Raw genomic sequence first — 25,677 nt, 5'->3', positions numbered from 1 at the left:
CACATAACTGGTAAGTGTCGAAGTTGCGATTCGACATCCCAAGTGTCTGACTCCGGAGAGGATGGGCTGACAAGTCTTCTACTGCTGAATATCCTCAGGTACTTCCGGGCCTTGTGATGCTGGCAGGGTGGCCTTCCTCCCCAGTCTAGGCCTCAGATTCTCCGGCGGCAGCCAATCTCTGGCCCTCCTCTACTGCCGACAGCCTCAGCCCAGGGCCAGTCAAGTACACGCCCTGCAACCTCCACTTCTCTGAAATGGCGACCAGCGCCATCACGAGGCCACACCCCCTCATCAGGAGGAGGGGCCTGAGTGCAGGCCAGAGCAATAGATGCCCGAGCCAACTTTGAAGTTGAGTGCCAGGCAGACTCGCGCAGAAGCCGTGAGCCAGTGGCGCCACAGGTCGGGAGGAGGAGCACCGAGCCAAAAGCTCGCTAGCCGGGGCCGCCCGAGAATTTCTTCACCGCCGGCGCTGAGGTCGCCATTTTAGATGGCGGGAGTAAGAGGAGGACGAGCACCGTGAGACGGAAAGGGTTCCCTGCCGCTCTCCTTGGGCCTCTCTCCAGAGAGGGCCAGCTGGCCGGGCTTTGGGGCGTGTGCCCTGAAGCGCGGAGCGTGAGTGCGACAATGCCGGGGCTGCCCGGGGCCCCGTCCCCTGGGCTGGGGACTCGCCGAATGTGACCGCCTCCCGCTCCCTCACCCGCCGCGGGGAGGAGGAGCGGCCCAGAAGCTGCTGCCTGACGACGGGGAAACGGAGGCGGCCAGGCTCCTTCAGGTAGGCGGCAGGGCCAGGCCCTGGATGCCGGGGTAGCCCTGCGGCGGGGCTGAAGGGGCCGGTTCCCTGGCGGCCCGTACTGGGCTGTACTGACGGAGCGGCCTCACAATTGGAAGGTGGAGGGCCCCAGCCAACCCGCTGTCACCTTGGGTGGCCCCGGGCCCAGTGTCATGGCCGTCGAGCTGAGTTCCCCACATCCCCACTGTAATTTCCTTGTGTTTCGGGGAAACGTGCCAACGCCACCCCTGTACCCGGTGCACATTCTTCATAATTTTGGCAATGGGAAAATCCGCCCACAGCTGCACCGTATTGTGTTATAACTTAGATGGGCTAATTCCTTTTCTTTCTAACCTGGAGGGGGGGGCCCGGGCTTGCATCTTCTCTCAAAGTCCGTCACTCAAGTGATACCCTTTTTAAGGAAGACGAGAGGAATCTGGGACAAGAGGAGGATATGGGTCAGTGACCCACCACAAAGGCATAGAGACCTCGCCTCGGGTTTTCAGGACTCTGTGGGTTACCAATGAAAGCTTTGGGATGCTTATAGTGACTGTTGGCTTTGGGATGCTTTGGAATTGAAAAGCCAGGGCTGTCTTTGTGTGGAGTGAGATCCGCCAGGATGCCTCAGTTCTGCAGCTGCAGAGAGCCTCTGCAGCGCTAGGCGATGCCCAGAGAGGAGTTTGGACTTCAGGAGAGGTGAGGCGGCTGTGTTCATTCATTGTTCTCTTTCCAGAGCTCTGGGTGTGCCCTCTGGTATTCGTTCTCTGGTGGGAAGATGATAGGATCTCCTATGTCTCCTTGAGACGTGACTAGGTTCTAGAGGATCACTTAATCGATGTGGGGATGAATTCAGCGCACGTTCATTGATCATTTCTGCTTGCCTTGTTGTTTGTGGGCGGAGAGGGGGGCGTCTGTCCTCCATTCCCCCTCAGGCATGAAAAGAGTGCGCGGTGATAGGGATGGACTTACCAAGTGTTCTGGGAACTAGTTTTTCCTTGAGGGAGTTGCGGAGGCTTGTCCGGTGGAAGGGACTTTCACGAGTTTGGACTGATGAGTAAGTGCACACCAGGTGAGGAGGAGGGGAGGGCATTCTAAAGCAAGGGAACAGCTGATACTCATTCTACTACAGCTGAACATGCTGTAGTTGGGATGAGTTCCGGGAGTAATAAGTCCATAGTCGGGGGTGCTGGAAGGAAGTAGGTGAGAGATGAAGGTTTGAAAGAAAAGCTGTCTAGATTGTGAAGGATCTTTGTTGAAGATAGCGAACTACTTTATTTAATTTGATTATTTTAAATGAGTGTTGCTTTTTTCTTTCTGATAACTAATTTTTGTTCTTTTGTTGATGTTGAAGGTAATAGTAATTGAGAAGACAGTAATTGTTAAACCCAGTTAAGAACACTTAAAAAGTTATTTATTGATTTAGAGAGAGGGAGAGCGGGAGGTGGAGAAGGGGTGAGAGCGACATCCATTCTTGTTCACAGAGTTGTTGTTCCGCTTATCTATGCATTCCTTGGTTGATTCTGGTATGTACCCTGACAGGGAATCCAACCTCAACCTTGGCGAATTGGGTGGGACAAGGCTCTAACCAACTGCTACCTGGTTAGGGAGTACGTTTTTAATAAGTGCTTTACACAGTGAATAAACTGAACTCCTATTCCTAGGGATTCTTGCAGAACGTTCTTCTAAAACAGCGATTTCCAACGGGTGTGTGGCATGTGCTGCAGGAGTTTTTAAAACGTGCAGTAGTCAACTGTTTAATCGGAGGCACTGTCCCTTAGATTGTCAAATTAAAAAAAAATGACAACAGCCAACACAACAATAACTGTCCTGTGTGAATTAATCAAAATTATACCTATTTTTGTCAGATTGGCTAAAACATAGTTTTTGATGTGGTGCAGAATTACAGTACTTTGTGTGTACTATGGATGAATAAGGTTGAAAATCTCTGTTCTCAAGTTAAACTTGCTCACAAAACTGTCGACTTTATAAATGTAGTACCCTGTAGTCACTACATTTTAAATGGCTGTTGATCATAAAAACCAAGTTCCTCAGTCATATAGAAATTGGCAGAATATATATAAAACATCTGAAAAAGAGTAGACTGCAAGTGGGTATTTTTAGTTTAGTAAATGTGTTTTATATAGTAAACTCTTTCTTTGGGGTAATTCCACGGATTCCAATTCAGTTATAAAGTCTTTAGCTCTCTGAACATGATTTCCCCAAAATAGCTGTGTTATGATTAATGCTATGTGAAAATGATGATTGTTATCATATTATCAGACTTCAGCTAACAGTTCCTAAGTCTTTTTTGGGTTGTGATGCTTATGTACCACTGAAGAACATTAAAATTCTTTTGATGGTGATGGAAGGAGACTAGGCTTTGGGTGGTGAGAACAGAGTGGAATATACAGATGATGTATTATAAAATTGTACACTTGAAACATACAATATTATTAATCAATATTGCCCCCATAAATTTAATTGAAAACGATTCTTTTGGCTTGTTTCCACTCTTTCCACTTCAAGGACTAAGTTGTTTAAATTCAGCAGAAATATTTGACTCAGTTGAACACTGGATAGTTGGGAAAATAAACCTGTTACTGTTTCTGTTGTAAAAGTTTATCTTTTAGGTACATGGTATAAATTGTAGTGGGATTGCTTAGTCTGGTAAAAAAAAAACTCTTATCAATAGTTGGAAAAAAAGTGTATGCCTTCAAAGTAGAAGGCTCAAGTGAAGTACACTAAAACATATTAATGGAATTTGGTTTAACAGAAGAAAACACTGAGAAGCAGATTAAATAAGCTGGTCATTTATGATGAAAAGTATCTAAAAGATGAAACAGAATGATAAAATATCAAGTGTTGTGTTACAGCTGCTTTGAAACTAGTTCCTTTTAGTTTAAAACATGCCATTTGTAAAATCCACGGTAGGTAGTTTGCTGTGAAGATTAAACAACTTCTTGCAAATTAAATTGAACTTTTCCAGAAGCACTAGATTACTTATTAAATGGAAAATATAACTAATAACTTCAAATTACTGTTTCAAGTAGTCTGTTAGATGTATGATTGTGTTACATTTTAATTTCAGAAAAAACTTCGTTGGTAACTTACTGCCTAAAAATAGAAAAATGTTACATGAGAGAGTGCTTTTGTTTGTATGTTAGGAACATAATAGGCCATACATAATAATCCTGGTCTTGGGAGGAGCTTGTTAGCCAAACAGCATGCCTTAATGTTGACTTGCAGAAGAGAATTTTAAATATTGCCTTTGAAAAGCAGTGGACTAATGTGACAGTAGGGGGTTTATGAAACCACAAAATTGTGCTTTGACTTGAAAAGCTTTTTTGTTTTTTAAATTGTGCAGCTTGTGGAAGTCTCATTTTTTTCAAAACAAATAACTGTAGTTGGAAAATTGCTCACCTTGACTAAATTAATTGGAAATCAAGGAACACTGGGCTCATTTAAGATGGGATAATAGGGTTTGTGTTGCCCTGTTTTGTGGGTTCACATATGTGTATGGATGGATTAAAATTTTTATTTAACAGACTAGGTTAATACTAGATATTTGTGTTAAATTCAGTTAGTGCTTCATGTTTAGAGCTAAACTACCTTGTCTATAAAGGCTGGGTGTTTTATTCTTGCCTTAAAGTTGTGAGTAAAAATTCCTTAATTATGAAGTAAAGTTTTAATCTTTAATTTTATACTCGTTGAGTCATCTGTTTCCTTCATTTCTCCTGGAATACTTGTATGGATCTCAGTGATTTTAGTAGTTAACTTCAGATGTTAGCCTTTCTTCTAAAATTACTCCTAGGATCTCAATTTACCCAAGGAAAATGTCCAGTGGGTGTTGTTTTTTTGTTACTGGTTTTGGCCCAGACTGTCTGAAGTCTCTTTGGCAAATCACTCACAAAGTGTATTAATTGCTTCACATTCCAATCAGTGTACATAGTTTTTCTTGAGGAACACTTGACACATAGTTTTATTTTTAGACTAAATTCTAAGGGATTTTTACTGGGTGGGGATTAACAATCCTAAAACTAGTTTGTGTTTTAGAGATTGTTTACATTTTTGGTTAATGAATGGGAAGTAGCAGGCAGCGACCATCAATGGCAATAAAAACCTAGTATGTCTGGTTGCTTCTGAGGACCTTGTTGTCTATACTAGTGTCATTTTCTCTTCTTTCTACTCGTTGAATTACACTTACTGTCAGTTGGTAGCAAGAATAAGTACATCTTTACTGTTTCACTTAAGATTTTTTTCCATTTATCTTATTTCAATCTGTTATGGAAAAAAAGTTTTCTGATTTCTTTGAAGCTACTTAATACTAGGCATCACATTTGGGTGAAGTATTTACCTTTCTCCATCCATGTACATTTCTGGTGGAAGAGACAGGCTGGTTATTGTTTAACTATGCTAATATATCTTTACAATTACGAGATTTTATTCCTAAAATGGGTATTTTGGAGACATCCTTTTCAGCCTCGGATAGCTTTTAACATCTACCCATTACCAATGCTTGGGATAGATGAAAATCTGAGTTTCCCTTGGAAGAACATGATTCTTGTTCTTGGTGGCTGGTTTCTTTAGGAAGCTGAGTTTTTGGGAGAGGCATTTCTCTGGATCCAGATAGATCATTCAGAAAGGAGCTCCCATTTGACTTAACAAAGTTTGTTTACAATAGAAAAAACTGGAAAGAATTCAAATGTTTAACAATAATAAAGTGATTTCCTATACTGTGGTATAGCCACTTGATGGGACACTATGCTTTTTATTAAATATGGCATATATGAAACATTTGTGACATGAAAAATGCTGAACATAAAATTATATATCTGAAATAATCACAGTTGTATATGTATCTTAATACAGTGGAATATTATTTAGTAACAAAAAGAAATGTTGTACTGATATATTCTCCAGCATGTATAAACCTTACAAACATTATGTTAAATGAAAGAGTCCAGTCAGAAAAGACCACATACTGTATGATTCCATTTTTGTGAAATGGCCAGAATAAGCAAATCCGCAGAGACAGACAGTATATTAGTAGTTGCTGGGAGCTGGAGGGAGTGGGGAATGGGCCGTGACTATGATAGGGGTTTCTTTTTGTGGTGATGAAAGTGTTCTAAAATTGGTTGTAGAGATGGATGTACAACTCTGTGAATATAGTAAAAACCATTTATTTGTACATTCAGTGCGTGATTTATATGGTATATGAATTATATTTTAAGCTGTTAAAAAATTTAAACCCTACACATAGGAAAAAAAATACACGTAGATGTTAACAATGGTTGCTAAACAGTAAACAGCAGACATAAAGATAATGTTCCTAACTGTGGTTTGATTCCTAGTCAGGGCACATGCCTGGGTTGTGGGCCAGTTCCCAGCAGGGGATGCACAAGAGGCAACCACACATTAATATTTCTCTCCCTCACTGCTTCCCTTCCCCTCTAAAGATGAATAAATAAAATATTTTTTAAAAAGATAATGTTCCTCTTATACTTCCCACATTCTTTTTCTTTTTTTAAGTATATTTTACTGATTATGTTATTACAGTTGTCCCATTTTCCCCCTTCACTCCCCTTCACCCTGCCCCCCACCCACATTCCCCCCTTTAGTTCATGTCCATGTGTCATACTTACAAGTTCTCTAACTTCTATATTTCTCATACTATTCTTACCCTTCCTCTATTTTCTGCCTACTATCTATGCTACTTATTCTCTGTACCTTTTCCCCTCTCCCCTCCTCCCACTCCCCTGTTGCTAACCCTCCATGTGATCTCCATTTCTGTGGTTCTGTTCCTGTTCTAGTTGTTTGCTTAGTTTGTTTTGTTTTAGGTGTGGTTGTTAATAATTGTGACTTTGCTGTCATTTTACTGTTCATGTTTTTTATTTTCTTAGAGAAGTCCCTTTAACATTTCATACAATAAGGGTTTGGTGATGATGAACTCCTTGAACTTGACCTTATCTGGGAAGCACTTTATTTGCCCTTCCATTGTAAATGAAAGCTTTGCTGGATAGAGTAATCTTGGATGTAGGTCCTTGCCCTTCATGACTTTGAATACTTCTTTCCAGGCCCTTCTTGCTTGTAAGGTCTCTTGAGAAATCAGCAGACAGTCTGATGGGGACTCCTTTGTAGATAACTGTCTCTGTTTCTCTTGCTGCTTTTAAGATTCTCTCCTATTTAATCTTGGGTAATGTAATGATGATGTGCCTTGGCGTGTTCCTCCTTAGGTCTAACTTCTTTGGGACTCTGAGCTTCCTGGACTTCCTGGAAGTCTATTTCCTTTGCCAGATTGGATAAATTCTCCTTTGTTATGTTTTCAAATAACTTTTCCGCTTGTTGCTCTTCCTCTTCTTCTGGTACCCCTATAATTTGGATGTTTAAAGATGTCCTGGGTGTTCCTAAGCCTCTCCTCATGTTTTTGAATTCTTGTTTCTTCATTCTTTTCTGATTGGATGTTTCTTTCTTCCTTCTGGTCCACTCCATTGATTTGAGTTCCAGTTTTCTTACCATCACTATAGGTTCCCTGTACATTTTCCTTTATTTCACTCAGCATTGCCTTCATTGTTTCCTCTAATTTGCGACCAAATTCAACCAATTCTGTGAGCATTTTGATTACCAGTGTTTTGAACTGTGTATCTGATAGGTTGGCTATCTCTTTGTTGCTTAGCTGTATTTGTTCTGGAGCTTTGATCTGTTCTTTCATTTGGGCCATTTTTTGGTTTCAGTGTGCCTGTTATGTAGTGAGGGGCAGAGCCTTAGGTGTTCACCAGGGTGAGATAAGCCACGTTGCCGGGTTGTGATGCTGTATGTGGGGGAGGGGTCCAAGAGGAAACAGTGGTGCTCTGCCAGATTTCAGTCACTTCCCACAAGCAAATTGGGCCCTTCTGGTGCTGATTCCCGTGTGGGTGGTTTGTGTATGTTCTAGGATCCTGTGGGTCTCTTCAGTGAACTCTCCTATGAGGCTGGGAGTTTCTCCTGGCACCGCAGCCCCCCACAGGTGTTTTCAGTTGGTGTTTTGAGGCTTTATTACCCCCCCTCCCGCCGCTGGGACCCTGGTCTGTCTTGTTCCCTAGTTTTGCCTGGTTTATTTGTATGCAAATATGGGACCGCCCGGTCTGCCAGCCACCTTGTGCACCGTGCCCCTCCACAATCCACTGTTTCTTTGGGTATACCTGCTGCTGCCTTGCATGCCTGAGGTCCCCTCTCTGCCCAACCGCCTGACTCTGCTCCTCCTACCCGTCTGGATGAATGTTTCTTCTTTAACTCCTTGGTTGTTGGACTTCTATACAATTCAGTTTTCTGTTGGTACTGGTTGTTTTTTGTTTCTAAATTGTCGTTGTCCTTATTTTGGTTGTGTGAGGAGGCACAGTGTGTCTACCTACTTCGCCATCTTGGCCGGAAGTTCCCCATATTCTCTGAAGATAATTGCCTTTAAAATAGGAAAATACATTTAATAGAAAATCAGTTCAGTTCATGGTTTGGCCCTTTCATCACTCCAAAGTTCACTGTCAGACTTCATTGACAACTGTATTTTTCAGCTTCTTTTAACTACTTTCTACTTCAGATTAGTTCAGGCTTTTATTATTACTTGTCTTGACTGCTAGAACCTCTAAACTGAACTCCTTTTTCTTATTCTTTCTATGCTAGTTCATTATCCACATTACTGCCAGAGTCACTTTCTTAATGTGCAGATTTGAGAAAAAATTAAATTTTAGTAATTTTTAAAATAGATAATAAAGTCACATGCCAACAAAATTAAATGTGTACAGGAAGTTATGCTGTGCAGAATAATGCTACCTTCCTTTTTGTTCACCAGCTACCCAGCTTTCTTTCATGGAGGGAAATATGTTTTGGGGTAATCTTTTATATCTTTTTTATGAAAATACAAGAGTATTCAATGGTGGAAGTGATGGCCTTACTTTTTTGTGCAAATCTTCCAAGAGTCTCCTCTGGTGCCTACCAGACTAAGCATACAGTTCTTGCTTCTATGTCTTGCTAACATGGATTCCTCATACTATCTTTAGTAGAATTCAGAAACCATTTTTTAGCACTTCAGTAGGTGTAGGCTTCTGTGCTTGGTGCAGGACAAAGTTCCTGCCTTAAGTGATTTTATCTAATGAAGAAAGATTGGCTATTTTCTCAATTTTATCTGTTCTTTTAAATGCCATTTTGAATACCCATCTTCTAAATATCATTTCCCGATCTTTTTCTCTTCTCACTATTATTTCCTTTAGCCCTTGATTTGAAACATAGGAGGAAATAAGCATTCAACCACAACAGCAAGAAGAAACAAGAATTAAAAAAAAAAAGAAAGAAAGAAACGAGGATAGTATAACAAGCCTCTGTGACATCTCCAAATGTACCAACATCTCAATCAGGGATGCCAGAGGAGAAGAGGAAGAGCAAGAAATTGAAAACTTATTTGAAAAAATAATAAAAGAAAAATTCCCTAATTTGGTGAAGGAAATAGACATACAAGTCCAGGAGAATCCCAAACAAGTTGGACCTGGAGAGGACCACACCAAGACACGTAATTAAAATGCCAAAGGTTAAAGATAAAGAGAGAATCTTAAAAGCAGCAAGAGAAAAGCAGAGAATTACCCACAAAGGAGTTTCCATGAGACTATCAGCCTATTTCTCAAAAGAAACTTTTCAGGCAAGAGGGGAATAGCAAGCAGTATTCAAAGTCATGAAAGGCAAGGACCTACATCCAAGATTACTCTATCCAGCAAAGCTTTCCATTTACAATGGAAGGGCAGATAAAGTGCTTTGCAGATAAGGTCAACTTAAAGGAGTTCATCATCACCAAGCCCTTATTACATGAAATGTTAAATGGACTTATTTAAGAAAAAAAAGATCAAAGCTGTGAATATTAAAGTAGGAACAAATTTGCAACTATCAACAACAGCATCTAAAAAAAGTTAATGAGAACAGGAACAGAATCATAGATTCAGAGATCATTTGTAGGATTATCAGCTGCTGGGGGGAAGGGGGAGAGAGGGGGAAAAGGTACAGGGATCAAGGAGCATAATTGATAGGTGCAAAATAGACAGGAAGATGTTAAGAATAGTATAGGAAATGGAGTAGGCAAAGAACAGATTCATGACCCATGGACATGAACTAAGGGGGAGAGAATGCTGGAGGGAAGGGCGGTACTGGGCAGAGAGAAGCAAAGGGGAAAAAATTGGGATGACTTAATAGCATAATCGATAAAATATATTTTAAAAAATTCCTTTAAGACAGGGTTCCCCAAGCCCCTCTTAGCAATTTGCCTGAGCTCTTCCTCCTGTCCCCCATCTCCCTCATCCATGGAGAAACCTGTCCTTGGTGCCAAAAAGTTTGGGACTGTTTTAAGAGGCTGAGGGCCCAGGCCTGTGTGCTTTGAAAGCATTGAATCTAAATTCCAACACTCGACAGTAGGCTCCATGAGCTCTGGCTGGTGTAGTAGCTCAGTGGATAGAGTGTGGGCCTGGGAACCAAAGAGTTGCTGCTTTGATTTCCAGTCAGGGCAGGCGCATGGCTGGGTTGTGGGCCAGGTTCCCAGTAGGGGGCGTGTGAGAGTCAACCACACACTGACGTTTCTCTTTCTCTTTCTCCTTCCCTTCCCCTCTCTCTAAAAATAAATAAATCTTCAAAAAAGAAAAAAAGAGGTTCTATGATATTGTTTATTTAAACTTAAATGGTTTGTGTGAGTAATTTTTTGGTACTGTGCACTGTAGATTTTATATGAATTTTTTATTGTGATATGTACTTTGTTATTTATGTCTCTCTCCTTATAAGACTGAACTTAATCACTTTAGAATACCTAGAGTTTAGCACAGTGGGCAGCCTCTGATCACAGCTCAATTTGTTGAATGTAAAGTGCTAAATAATGTTTATTGAATTGAAATTTTTGTATAGATGTCTTATATCTTTGGCTAGACTTAAGCTCTTTAAAGGCGGGGCATGTCTTACTCTTGTTTATAAATCTTCAGTTCTTAAAACTTTGTCTTGATTATATAGCAAATATTAATTGAATGAGTGGAGAGTCAGAGGTTTATCACCTGTGGATTTAGTGCCTTCCTACTGCTTATCACACACACAGATGCTTACAATTAAGAGGATATACTTAACCAAACTCATACTCGGAACTTTGTACCTTAGGACATTTCTTGAAAGAGTTACATTGCATATTTAGCTTCCCCCTCTATTGGGCATTATCTGTAGAGTGCTCTGGGTTCTCACTGCCAGCCTCTGAGGACATTTGCCTGTTTTAGAGCTCCCCAACTCATTGGCCCTATCTGCTGGCTATTTCTTTCTGCATTCATAAGCTTTATACATGGAAGAACATTTTAACCAGAGAGAATGAGGGGATAAATGATGCTCTTCTGCCTTCCTTGACTTGATTATAGACTGGAATTAGAATGGGAATGTGACTTGTGAGAGTAGGGATCATGATATTCATGACTAGTATTTATGTAGCTGTCTGACACTACCGAATGGCCCCCTTATCTAAGGCTTTTTTGGTGGTGGTGGGGTAAAATATGCATAACATAAAATTTACCATATTAACCATATTTATATTCAGTGGCATTAAGTACATTCACAACATTGTGCAACCATCACCACTACTTCTAGAACTTTTTTGACATCCCAAACAGAACCCTGTACACATTAAACAATAAGTCCCCGTTCCTCTTATCCCCAGGCTCTAGTAAACTTTTCTACATTCTGTTATGAATTTGCCTCTTCCAAGTTCCTGATATAAGGGGAATAATAGTATTTATAATTTTGTGGCTGGCTTATTCACTAGTGTGTATTTTTTAAAAATTAAGTATATTTTATTGATTATGCTATTACACTTGTCCCATTTATTTTCTCCTCTTTATTCCCCTCTGCCCTGCAGCTCCCTTCCCACTAACATCCCACCCGCCCTTAGTTCATATCCATGGGTTGCACATATAAGTTCTTTGGCTTCCCCATTTCCCATACTATTCTTAATTTCCTCCTGTTTATTTTGTACCTACCATTTATGCTTCTTATTCCCTGTACCTTTTATTCCATTCTTTACTCTCCCCCTCCTCGCTGGTAACCCTCCATGTGATTTCCATTTCTGTGATTCTGTTCCTGTTCTAGTTGTTTGCTTAGTTTGTTTCTGTTTTTGGTGTGGTTGTTAATAATTGTGACTTTGCTGTCATTTTACTGTTCATGTTTTTTATGTTCTTTTTCCTAGAGAAGTCCCTTTAACATTTCATATAATAAGGGCTTGGTGATGATGAACTCCTTGAACTTGACCTTATCTGGGAAGCACTTTATCTGCCCTTCTATTCTAAATGAAAGCTTTGCTGGATAGTTATCTTAGATGTAGGTCCTTGCCTTTCATGACTTTGAATACTTCTTTCCAGGCCCTTCTTGCCTGCAAGGTTTCTGCTGAGAAATCAGCTGACAGTCTGATGGGAACTCCTTTGTAGGTGACTGTCTCCTTTCTCTTGCTGCTTTTAAGAGTCTCTCCTTCTATTTAATCTTGGGTAATGTAATGATCATGTACCTTGGTGTGTTCTTCCTTGGGTCCAACTTCTTTGGGACTCTCTGAGCCTCCTGGACTCTCTGGAAGTTTGTTTTCTTTGCCAGATTGGGGAAGCTTTCCTTCATTATGTTTTGAAATAAGTTTTCAAATACTCGTTCTTCCTCTTCTCCTTGTGGCATCCCTATGATTTGGACATTGGAAAGTTTAAAGTTTTAAACTTAGGTCCTGGAGGTTCCTAAGCCTGTCCTCATTTTTTTGAATTTTTGTTTCTTCATTCTGTTCTGGTTGTTTATTTCTTCCTTCTGTTCCGTGTTGTTGATATGAGTCCCATTTCCTTCCCTTTACTGTTGGTTCTCTGTACATTTTTCTTTATTTCACTTTGAATAGCTTTTACTTCTTCCTCTATTTTGTGACCATACTCAACCATTTCTGTGAGCATCCTGGTTACCAGTGTTTTGAACTCTGCATCTGATAGGTTGACTATCTGTCACTTAGTTGTATTTGTTCTGGAGCTTTGATCTGTTCTTTCATTTGGGCCATATATTTTTTTTTTATCTTGGCACACTTATTACATAGTAAGAGGTAGAGCCTTAGGTTTTTGCTAGGGTGGGGCAACCTACGTCACTGTGTTATGGTGCTTCATGTGGGGGAGGGGTCCCAGAGGGAACAGTGCTTCTTGCTCAGCTCTTGCCCCACTTTTAGTCACTTCCCCTGCTACCCACAAGCAAATTGGGCCCTTCAAGTGCTGATTCCTGGGTGGGTGGGGTTGTATATGTTCTAGGACCCTATGGGTCTTCCAACGAACTCTTCCTGTGAGACTGGGAGTTTCTCCAGCTGCTGCAGCCCTCACAGGTTTGTACTGTCAGAGGTTTTGAGGCTCCCCCTCCCCCACCGGAACCCTGGGTTGTGCCATCTGTCTTATTCTACAGTTGTTCCTCCAGGTTTATCCACATGCAGATGTGGATCTTCCAGCCCACTACCTTGCTGCACATCCTCTCTGCACCTCCTACCAGTCTGAGTGAATGTTTCTTCTTTAATTCCTTGGTTGTTGGACTTCCATACATTTCAATTTTCTGGCAGTTCTAATTTTTTTTAAATTTTGTTGTCCTTATTTTGGTTGTTCGAGGAGGCAAAGTATATCTCCCTCCATTTGGCCGGAAGTCTTACTTAGTGTGTTTTCGAGGGTTGTTCATATGGTACCATGTGTCAGAATTTCATTTTTTAAATTTAATCTTTTTTGTATTTTTTCCATTGTCATTTCACCCTTTGTTTTCATGACTAAATAATTCTGTGTTTATGTAATAGTTTATTTATTCATTTATTTGTTGATGGGCTCATGTTATTTCCACCTTTTGGCTGTTGTGAATAATACTGCTAATGAGCATTGGTTTACAAGTGTCTGTTTTTAGTTTCTGCTTTGAGTATATGCCTAGGAGAGGGATTGCTAGATCATATGGGAGTTCTGTTTAACCTTTTGAGGAACTATCAAATTGTTTCGCAGCAATTGCACCATTATATATTCCTACCCACAATACATGAAGGTTCTAATTCCTCTACATCCTTGCCAACACTTGTTATTTTTTTTGATAATACTGTCGTAATAGATATGAAGTGGCCCTAGGCTTTTTTCTTTCTGATAGTTAATCTAATAGGAAACCAATAGCTTAGAAGTTAGCTATAGTTGCATCTGATGGACTTTTTTCTCCCTTATTAATATATTTGTAATATTCATCAAAGAGAAATTAATAACAACTGAGTCGTCTATTTTCATAAGCTTGTACGTGTAGTTGTTGTAACTGACCACCTTTCTTTATATACTTACACCTTTTTAATCTAAAATGTATTCAGTAAACTGTTGAAAGATGATTTTAATTAATCCTGGATGATGAGATATGTTAAATGAAAATGTAGGGGACTAAAATATATATAAGAAGATTCCATTTTTATAAAGAAGTATTTGTAAGTATATATATGTATAGGAAAGAGTAGATTCATATGTTCACAAATGTTAGCAGGAGCAATCTATAGGCTATTTATTTTTGTATTTTCCAACCCTCCCACCCCCTCAACATGTATTATGTAATCAGGCAACATATCTTTTTAAAGATTAGTAGATTGGGAAATACAAATTGCTGGTAAAAACTCTGTATGTATATATGACATCTGTAGGGTATTATAAACATGGAGAAAATCACCAAAGAATAATATCAGGTTGTTAATATAGGTTACTTGGTGTGGTTAGGTAGAAGAAAGGGAAGGTTAAAGCAAAGAAGGGGTTAAAAAACCCACTGATTTAGCCATGGCTGGTGTAGCCTAGTGGATTGAACACAGGCCTAGAAACCAAAGGGTCACCAATTCTGGTTTGTTTTCTAGTCAGGGCACATGCCTGGGTTATGGGCCAGGTCCCCAGTAGGGGGTGTGTGAAAGGCAACCACACCTTGATTAATATTTCTCTCCTTCTCTTTCTCCTTCCCCTCCCCTCTTTTTAAACATAAATACATAAAATCTCTAAAAAGAACCCCATTAATTTATGTATCATTTAGGTGCTGTAGAAAAAAATAAAGCAGGGCAAGTTTTAGAGAGAACTGAGGATGGGAACAGGGTGCTATTTTATAATGGGCATGTTTGTAAAGTCATTAAATTTGAAGATTTAAAATAAAAGGAAAACAAAGGTTTGTAAAAAGTAAAAACAGCTATACTCTTCGTAATTAGATTTGTTTATTTCTAGACTTTTCCTCTCTTCTCATTCCCTGTAAAACATTGACTGAGTTGGAGATTAAAAGCAAAATTTGGGTTATAAAAGAGTTCAGACAAAGTGACTTAAAACGAAAATAATGAAAAACTAATTTGTGGCAAAAGTTAAAAGTGAAATTGGCTACAGTCATCTTTCTTTGTGGGAACTGATTGCTCTAACATAATTGTTTGTACTAGCTGATTTTTAACTTGTATTTATAAATTGATTACCTTTTTTAAAAAACGGTATTTTTCAAAACTTAGGCAGCCCCTGCTTGTTAATTTTTAGAAGGGTAGAGTATCACATTTTTCCATGTGAGTTTATGCTGGCAAGTCATCTGCTAAAGTTACCAGTTTGTGGTCAGAAATTGAGAAAGAGGAGTGAGGCAACTCAAAATATTGACACATACACACCACCTTGCAGTGCATCAGCGTGTCCCTTTGAACTGGTTGGGAAATTGTAGCCTAATCCTTTTCCAAACTAGTCATATTATTGTTTCCTAGCTTGGATGAGATGACATTTGATTTTTAGGTGTTTGACCATGTCTGTTCAGCAGAAACTTTTCATATGTGAGAATGGTTTTTTTCCCTCAGTGTTGTGTGACCAGTCAAATTGGGGGTGGAGGGGAACAAAGAATGAACAAAGCACTTACTTCCTAAAGGAAATTGGGGTAATCTTGAAAAATTGATTATACAGTCTCTCAGATGGACCAAAGCTGGACTGAAGAAAGGAATAAGCTTAAAGGAGAAATAGTGAAGTTACGTGAAAAGCACATTCAGATGTGAGTATTCAGCCATGATTTTGCTCTGCCCCCAAAACTATTTTTTTTTTGAACAATTTTATTTATTTATTTTTAGAGAGAGGGGAGGAAGGGTGAAAGAGAGGGAGAGAAACATAGATGTGTGAAAAGCACTGATCAGTTGACTTTTGCACACCCCAAACCTGGGACCTGACTTACACCTCAGACATGTGCCCTGACTGGAAGTTGAACTGACACCCCTTTGGTTTGTGGGATGATGCCCAACCCACTGAACCACACGTCAGGGCCCAAAACTGTTTTTTCATAGGGCAGACAATTTTAGCCACTGTTCCTCCTACTGAATATAATATGATCTTGTGAGGTTTTAATTGTAGTTGAAGAAAATGAACCTATTTTTTCATCATTCTCAATTCTCATAAGCCTTACAGTTTTACCATCATCTTACAGTTGAGTGATTCTTTTATTTGCAGGAACAGTTTTTTTTAAATCCTTCAAGAAAATAGGACTATTTGCCGATATCTTTTAAAGATCTTTTTCTTAAAAAATCTTACCAATAATCTGGTGATGTGGCCATGTACACTGTTAATCCTATTTTAAAGTGGAAGAAACAGAAAGAGAGCTAGAAATGATTGATCCAGGAGAGGGAGGGAGGGAGGTATTTTCCAATAAGTTGTTTTGGTTGATTATAGGCAATTTAGGAGTGTGTTGATGTCATTCATAGGTTCCAAGTTATAGACTTCCGGGTAAAGCATTTAGATTGCCCCCTGCAGGCTGTGTGAAGGATCTCTGGGAATATGGAGACAGCTTGCAAAGAGCAAATGAACAAGATTATGCCAGTCTTATTCCCCCAAGTAATGTGAGAACTAAATAAGGTCTTTCATAGTTGATCTGTACTTTGGAACATGGAGCTTAATTTTTGGAATGTAGTGGCATAGTGGTTAAGAGCTTTTAGGCTTTGAACTCAGAAAAACGTGGGCTGGAGGTTTCAGGGCCATCTAGATGAGTTTCTGAGTAGAACCGTTATTGATTATATAACAGATGATAATGATAGTAGGTAGCATTTACTGTTTCAGGTTAACACTATGTACTTCCTATATATTATTTAATTCTCACATATTATAAAACATGCCAAGTAGAGGAGAAAGAAATACCAATCTTTTTAAAAAATAGTTTATTTTTTTATTGTATTTTTTCATTACCATTTATCCCCCTTATATCCTCTTCCACCTCCACCCCCTGCTCCCCGAGTAAGTCTTAAATTTAGATGTCAGTAAGTAAAATGCTATTTAAAAATACAGACATCTTAGTGCATTCAGGTCATGTATGCTAGACAAAGACTTTTAAAGCTTTTGCTACTAGTTTCTCCTTTTTGCTTGCAAACGAAGGAGAAACTCAGCGCAGCTAGATAATATTACAACAGAATTTTAACTGGAGGGCAGTGCCCAGGTTGTTTTGATGTATAGGAATTCTTTTATATTGACTAATCAGAATTAGTCATGGTTTGTAGTTAGCATCTTTTAATTGCATGGAGGTTTTAAAAAAAATGTAATCTGTATCACTAGCTTTGGGGACAAATTTTTTGGAATGAGGATAAAAAAGAATGGCTCAAAAGAAATTTATGGAGCACCCTGGCTGGGTAGCTCAGTTGGTTAGAGCATTGTGTGGATACATCAAGGTTACAGGTTCAGTCCCTGGTCAGGGCACATACAAGAAGCATCTGAGGAATTTATAAATAAATGCAACAACAAAATTGATGTTTCTCTCTCCCTTTTTTCCTCCCTCCCTCCCATCTTTCCTTCCTTTCTCTCACTCTTGCTCTAAAAATCAAATAAAAATTATAAAACATTTATAGAATCTTTATTGTATATGTCTTAAATTCTTACCCATTTACAGAAGATTTTAAGAATTACCTTTCTGAATAAGAGATTATATATGTGTTTTTAAATTTTAGCCCATGACCTTTCATTTTACAGACAATGCTCCAACCAACTGAGCTACATTGGCCAGGATGACATTAATTTTTGATACACCTTCTATATCATTTAATGGATAAAGAGAAAGGAAGAAAGGCCAAGCGAGAAAAGGCATTAGGAATTCTAGTATAATAAATTTAAACTAAATAATTTATTATTTAGAAATGAAGTAACATCTCTTAAATATGAAGAAATTTTTAAATTTATGATACAGAAGACATGGTATATATGTTCCTTTCCTCCACATACAGGTCTGATGATATACTTATAGACTATTTAAAAGTAGTACAACAGTAACATCACATTATCAATTCCTTGTGTTATAATAGAGCTGCTGTTTAAGGAGGATCTGAAATTTTAATATTTTGCTTCTCTTAAATTATCACTAAACCTTTTGAATTTCACATTTTCTTTATCTACTGGGTTGGTCAAAAAGTCTGTTATGTTTTTTTCTGTAAAATAAAAGACACATTTCTCTTTTTCACCAGTAACTTCATTGATTTGAATATTTTCAGTATTTTGGCTATCTCCAGCTTTGGTTTTTAGTGGGTAGAGGCCAGGGGTGCTGCTGAACATCTTCCAGTGCATAAGACAGCCTCACAGCAAAGAATTATTTGGCCAAAACATCAATAGCACCAAGAAACTTCATAAACCACTTTTGACACCTTCAGTCAGTTGCAGCACCTTCTCCATACACTGAACAAATCTTTGTGTTTTAGTTGCGTTTTACATTTCTTGAAATAATAAAGCAAAATATGCCAAAAATGGTGCATTTCTTCTTCCATCTTCACTATTAAAATGGCTGCACAAAAACTCGCCAGTTTTGTTAAGATTTTTGTAAATGCACACATATGATAGCTGCCACGATACAGTCTAATAAATAAAATTGTTCTGAATGAAGTTAGAGACAACTAAGTACTACTAGAGCCATTGTACAGAAAAAACATGATGGATTTTTTGGCTGACCCAATAAAAAAGACGTAGGAATAACCTACTTTATTTACCCTGGTTAATTTTAACAGTCCTGTGAGATAGAGGTGAGGAGATGTGACTAAACTAAGTTACATAAAATTGTAAGTTCTCTGACTGAAGTAAACTTTCTGGAATCAATCTTAACCACACAGAATATATTGCTACATTCTCAGAAACTAGGTTTTAGGTAGATTGAGGCTCTTAAAACCTCATTTAAACAAAAAGTGCTGGCTACCTTAGGTATTTCTGTTTGACCGCTTTAATGTAAGTGAAATATAAGATAATATTTGAAGAAAAGCTAAAAAGTGAGGTTTTTCAGTGTACCTAGTTGTAAACACTGCTTTGCTGAGGCATTTTGAGGAAAATTTAAAATGCCTGTGTGTGAATTTTTTATATTATTTGTGTGTTTGTCCCCTACTCAGAAAGTGTCGGTAGTAAGATTTATTCGGCTTCTTGAGCTGGCTTAGATAGGGAGAGGGTGAAACACAGTCAACCTTAACCCTAAATGTGCTGACTGCTTCTTCACTCTTCAGGCAGAAGTTTTTAGGACTTTTCGATTCTTGTACATTGAACTCCTGAAAAGATTCATACATTAATCAGGGTTGCTATAAAGTTTTTTGTTTGTTTTTTTTTAACCAGAAGATAGGATCATTTTTTAGGAGAGGAGCTGTGCAACAAGAGATCAGTGAGAAATGTAGAGTGAGTGCTCTAGTGTGGTCTGTTATCTCCACATGTTGGTAGAGGAATGTTTCCAGTCAGACACTTAATGCCTCATATTGGGCTTTAGGGGTGTCCAGCCTTTTGGCGTCTCTGCGCCACAGTGAAAGAAGAAGAGTTATCTTGGGCTACACATTAAATACACAACACTAACGAAAACTGATGAGCAAAAAAAAAAAATAGTTTTGAGTAAATTTACCATTTTGTGTTGGGCCGCATTCATAGTATCCCAGGCCACATGTGGTCCAGGATACCCCTGCGGTGAGAAATGGACCTTAAAATGAAGGACTCTAATCACTTAAAGTTATACCCTAAATACTGGTAGTTAGTTACATTTACATAATTGTAGTCTTATCAGACTTGACTTGTCTGAGACTACTTAATAGTGTTTTGTATGTTTACTGCTCCCTAGTAATATTGTACCTTAAACATAAACATAGTCCTGCTTTTAAAACATTGTTACAGAATTTGATAAACTCAAGCGAAAACAACAAGACCCTTCCAAGGTTTTTGAAAAGTTTGTCTTCTAACTTACATTTTATTAATCTGGCACTACTATTTCATATTTAAAAATGCCTCAGAATGCAGCAGTTCAGTGAAATTATTACCAAAGCCGGGTCACAGTGTGAGAAGGCTGAAATGAATGTGTTGAGTTTAAAATTATCACAACTTGGTGTTCTCCTGGATTACGAGCATCAGAATAAATTATACAAGTGTCCTTTGTAAGATCACTTATAGTTTATTAGGAATTACACTAAGAAATAACTTGATTTCTTTAAAAAATTTTAACAGGTCTGTTTTCATAAACTGTGTGTGGCCCTTGTATCACTACCCTCTTTCTTCGTTCCATCCATGACATGTTTGCATACCTGAGTGCTCTTACCTGCTATAACCGGTTTCTCAGCCACATGGTGCTTTGTGTAGATTGGGGCAGGCAGATTGTGGGAACAGTTCTGAGAACTTTGCAGACTCTGGAAATACAGTATGGTCTTTTGCCTTAGCTGAAAGAATGTTTGTGACTTCCCTTCTGATGCCTGGGGGTTGGGGTGGTTGGTATTTTGCTCTTTCTGGCCATTCGATTTGTTACCTGAGGATGGAAGAGCAATCTTATGGGAAGGACTTGTACCTTGCCTTACCAGTATTTAGACTTAGAAAGATAATTAACCTTATTTATTGAAAGTAAGGAGATGAAAATCATTGGCCTCCTGCTCCTATTCTTTTTCTTCAGAGCTTTCTGCTGGGTGCATACAAAAAACCCATTAGCTGTACTGGTGCATGTTGTTAATAGAAAAACCTTCAGGAATGGGTTTCTGGTTTTAAAAAAAAAAACCTGATTTACTGTAAAAATTGAGTTTTTCTTAACATTCCTATATTTTTGAATTATTCAAGGAGTTTGAGAAACTTTTGTTGCACCATAGAAATCAGTAAATTAACTGCGGCATATAAAACCTGTTGAAATTCAGTAGTCCCTTAATTTTTTTTAATTGAGAAATTGGCCTTTTTTTTTTTTTTTAAACGAAAATGGAGACTTTTTCTTAGGGCCTATGGTGTTTGGCCCATAACAAATACGGAGGAAGTGGTGATTACCATTCCATTATAGAATAATTTGCAAACATCATCTGAAAATGTAGCCGTTCTTTCACTATTTAGTTTTCGCTAGTTCTGGAAATTGCTGGATACAGTAACAGAATTTTAAGTTTGTTTTGCTGAATTATTTCTGTTTGTTGTTTACTCTTTCATTGTACTTTATTACTCTTTCATTACTTATTGATTTTACTCCTTAATTATTTATCTTCTTAATTTTACTGAATGTCTGGTTGGTTTCATGGTGGACAACTTATGTACAGGAAAAATATTTGAAATTTATACTCAAGAATCCAAACTATACATAGTATAATGTTTAAAGCATTCTTATTTTGAGACATGTACCTAAAACATTTGGGAATTACTGTATTTTTTTTAAATGGACCTCCCCGTCTGTCCCCCCCCCCCATCTGAAATTCTCTTTCTACACATTCTTTTGTATTCTACATGGTCTTAAGCAGGTTTGAAAACAGTTCCACACTTCTTTAGAGGCACTGTGATTTAAAACTACTTTTTATTTTGAGCAGTGTGTATTTAGGACAAATTGAATATGTGTGTAGATGGAAAATGTTTACAGTTTGTTGTGACAGCAGGTGAACAGGAGTGGTATTTGGTTTTATTTTTAAGATTTAAAAATAACTATGAAGGAAAATGCCAAGTGATACTAGTAAATTGAACTTTGGAAATTACTCCAACATAGTAGAATTCCATAATGGCTTAAGTTGGTTATTATCAGCTGGTTTTTGTCTGGAATCTGTCTGATGAGTTGTAATATGACTATTTAGTTGACTGCCAGTGAACAATTGTATTGTGCCAATTCTGCAGTTGTAGAATTCCACAATTGTTAGCGTTCTAATTTTAGTATGTAGTCCCTCAGTGTAGAGCAGTTCCTAAGTAACAGCCCTGATGATTTCTGTTAGAACTCAGCACTCATTAGACCAAGGTGACAACATTTGTTATTCATGCAGGAAATATCTCAAGGATGTACATATGCTAGACACTTTTAAAGGCAAAGGTGTTTCAAGGGTAAAATGAAACTTAGATTCTTGGAGCACACTGCCTAGTCGGATAGGAGACGATAATCTTTTTTTTTTAAGATTTTGTTTATTTATTTTTTTAGAAACGGGAGAAGGAGAGGGAGAGAAATGTCAGTGTGTGGTTGACTTTCACTTGGCCTCCACCAAGGACCTGACCTGCAACCCAGGCATGTGCCCTGACTGGGAATTGAACTGGCAACACTTTGGTTCGCAGCCCACGTTCAATCCACTGAGCTACATCAGGCAGGGCAGGAGACAATAATCTTTGAGTGGGCAGATCTAATACAATTTCTGAGTAAAGAGAAAAGTATGATAGGTAGGGGCAGGATATACTTGAACAGGATGGTCAGGGAGGTCCCCTTTGAGGAATGACATGTGAGTGGAAACATGATTGATAAGAAGTACCCTAGCAGCAAGAAGAACAGTATAACAAAAATTAAAGTGAGCAAGAGAGAGAAAGGTAGGCGATAAGGTGGAAAAGGGAGGTAGAGGCCAGGTCATTATGTAAGGTCTTGTAGGTCATAGTTCAAGAGTTTGGATTTGGTTTTGAGTGTGATGGGGAACTGTCAGGATTTTAGGAGAGGAATAATGTAATCAATTTGTGTTTCGAGATGATAGTGTAGAGAACAGAGTTAGAGAGTTTGAGAATGGACATAGTGACACTCGGAGTAATCTAGGCAACAGATGATAGCTTAGGTTAGATTGGCTGAGGTTAGGTTAAAGTGTTTGGAGTTTTGAAGGAGGAACTGACAGGAGACATAATGGATGATTAAGTGTGGTATATGAGGAAAATAAAGGAACCAAGGATAATATCTTGGATATATTTTTAAAATATTTTATTTCTTTTTAGAGAGAGGGGAAAAGAGAGAGAAAGAGAGGGAGAGAAACATCAGTTGGCCGCCTTTCTCCCTCACCCTGACTGGGGATGGAAACACAACCTAGGCATGTGCCCTGATCAGGAGTTGAATAGGCAGCCTTTCACCTTGCAGAACATTCCCTACTGAGCCACACCAGTCAGGGCTCTTGTTTACTTTATTGTGTTAATAAGCTCTGTCATTAATAATGGCAATATAGCTATCATGTAGTAATAGCTCTATCATGGAGTAAGTGCCCACTATGTGTAAGATACTTAGTTTTGCATTCTTTGTAGTTTTTTAAATTTACTTCTCACAAAAACCTCTTAAATGTAGTTGTGCTCATTTTACAGATGAAGAAATTATGGCTGAGGTGTGATTTGCCCAGATCCATACAGCCAAGAAGTTTATTCGATTGCAGGTTTCATTGACTTCAAAGCACATGGTCAGTTTATTTAGTCGTTCAGCAACTACTTGCCAAATATTCCAGGAGTTAAGTTTACTGAGGTTAACAAAGCTGTCACTGCTCTTACAGATTTAAAAATTTGTATTTTGTGTGTTAAAAAAATTATACCATAATAGTGTATGCAATTTTGTGGTCCAGTTGTGTGGAGGACCTTGCTTACCTGAATGCTGGATTTTTGGTAGCCTTAATCTTTTGGAACATAGCTCTGATCTTGCAAGTAAGTCTACACTAAAGTCTTTTTTTTTCTCCTTAACACAAACTTGATTTTTTTTTTCTTTTTCTCATATTAGGTTGTCATGAGCACAGGCTGAGAAGTAGGGAGTTGATGGAGGTGAATATGGTGGTAGTGAGAAGTGGCACTGGCAACCAGACTGCAATAAGTATCTGAAGAATAGAGAAGAGACACAGAACTCTGTTGTCTGTTAAACTTGTTTATTATCATCATTTTTTAAATCTTTCCACTAAATATTAAAGAAGATTCAGTGCCTACTTTTTAAGCCTGAGTTTTTTGAAGTCAAGTTTTATCTTAAATCTTTGGTTCTTGGATTTTACTTTATAATAAATATATGATGAAAATATTTAAAAATATTAGTTACTTAGGTCCTGGCCAGGTAGCTCAGTTGGTTAGAACGGATATGCCGAGGTTGTGGGTTCAATTCTCGGTCAGGGCACATACAAGCATCAATCAGTAAATGCATAAATGGGTGGAACAAGAAATCAATGTTTCTGTCTCTCTTTCCCTCCCTGCCACTCTGTCTCTCTCTTTCAAATTATTTTTTTTAAAGTTTTAAAATAATAGTTACCTTAGTAACCTTTCTCACTAAAGTCACAGTAAAATTATTGGAAATAATAACTTATTCTAAAGTCTATATATTGTCAGTAACCAGAGTTTACTCATTATAGTATTTTATAAATCATTAAGAAAAGGTTGCTTGGTACAGTTTAATTGGAAACCTAGGGAAGCAATATTATTATATATTAGAAAATTTTAATATATGTTAGATTTTTTATGACACCATAATCATCATAAGATTTTGTAGCTAGAAGGATCATTATAAATCATCTCATACTTATTCTGCAGGTCCAAAAAGGTATTGACTTATTCATGGTCACATTTGTAGTTGGTTGCAAAGCTTGGACCTGCATAGCTCAAGTAAGGCAAATTATATAACTTTTTTGACTTTATCTACTTCAGAGTTATGTGGATTAAGTGAAATAGCACATAACATCTATATATGCTCAGGGCCTACCTAGCTCATGGTAGATGTCTAAAAGATGCTGGTTTTCATTTTCTTTTCTTTCTTTTAAATTATATTTTATTGATTACAATTTCCCCCCTTTGTCCCTCCCAGTACCCCTGCTCCCTCAGGCAATCCCCCCACTATTGTTCATGTCCATGGGTCATGTGTATAAGTGGCTACTCCATGTCCTGTACTGTACTTTACATCCCCATGGTTATTCTGTAACTGCCAATTTGTACTTCTTAATCGCCTTACCTCTTTACTGATTTCCCCATATCCCCCTCCCATCTGACAACCATCAGAAAACTCTTTGTTCTTGTTTGCTTAGTTTGTTTTTTTAGATTCATTTGTTGGTAGGTATGTATTTATTGCCATTTTATTATTCATAGTTTTTATTTTTTTCTTAAATAAGTCCTTTCAATATTTCACATAATAATGGTTTGGTTATGATGAACTCCTTGAGCTTTTTCTTGCATGGGAAGTTCTTTATCTGCCCTTTCATTTTAAATGATGTCTTTGCTGGGTAGAGCAGTCTTCGATGTAGGTCCCTGCTTTTCATGACTTTGAGTATTTCTTGCCAGTCCCTTCTAGTCTGCAGTTTCTTTTGAGAAATCAGTTGATAGTCTTATGGGAACTCCTCTGTAGGCAACTAACTGCTTTTCTCTTGCTGCTTTTAAGATTCTCTCTGTATTTTTAACTTTTGCTATTTTAATTATGATGTGTCTTGGAGTAGGCCTCTTTGTATCCATCTTGTTTGGGATTGTCTATGCTTCTTGGATTTACATGTCTGTTTCCTTCACCGAATTAAGGTAGTTTTCTTTCATTATTTTTTCAAATAAGTTTCTAATTTCTTGCGTTTCTCTTTTCTTTCTGGCACTCCTATGATGCAAATGTTGATATACTTGAAATCATCCCATAGGCTCTTTATATTATCCTGGTGTTCTTGGATTTGTTTTTCTTCTTGTTCTGATTGGTTGTTTTTGTTTCCTTATGTTCTGTATCATTGCTTTGATTCTTGGCTTCATCCTTTTTTCTGTTGTTTCCCTGTAAATTATTTT

The 25,677-nt window shown here is 38.2% G+C and overlaps 1 protein-coding gene across 1 annotated transcript in view; it reads left to right on the top strand.

Annotated features, from left to right (window-relative positions):
- The first annotated feature begins 389 nt into the window (after positions 1-389).
- The window catches only part of RAF1 (Raf-1 proto-oncogene, serine/threonine kinase), an 83,144-nt gene continuing 57,856 nt past the window's right edge, over positions 390-25,677 (top strand). Inside the window, exon 1 of the mRNA XM_037139329.2 lies at positions 390-772. The gene's annotated coding sequence lies outside the window, so the exon portion shown is untranslated. The remainder of the gene's footprint in view (positions 773-25,677) is intronic.

Source organism: Artibeus jamaicensis, unplaced genomic scaffold (genome assembly GCF_021234435.1).
Source record: "Artibeus jamaicensis isolate MK-2021 breed Jamaican fruit bat unplaced genomic scaffold, CSHL_Jam_final contig_519, whole genome shotgun sequence".
In the NCBI taxonomy this organism is placed as follows: domain Eukaryota; kingdom Metazoa; phylum Chordata; class Mammalia; order Chiroptera; family Phyllostomidae; genus Artibeus; species Artibeus jamaicensis.
The sequence above is the reverse complement of the archived record's forward strand: the minus strand, read 5'-3'. Positions and strand labels throughout refer to the sequence as shown.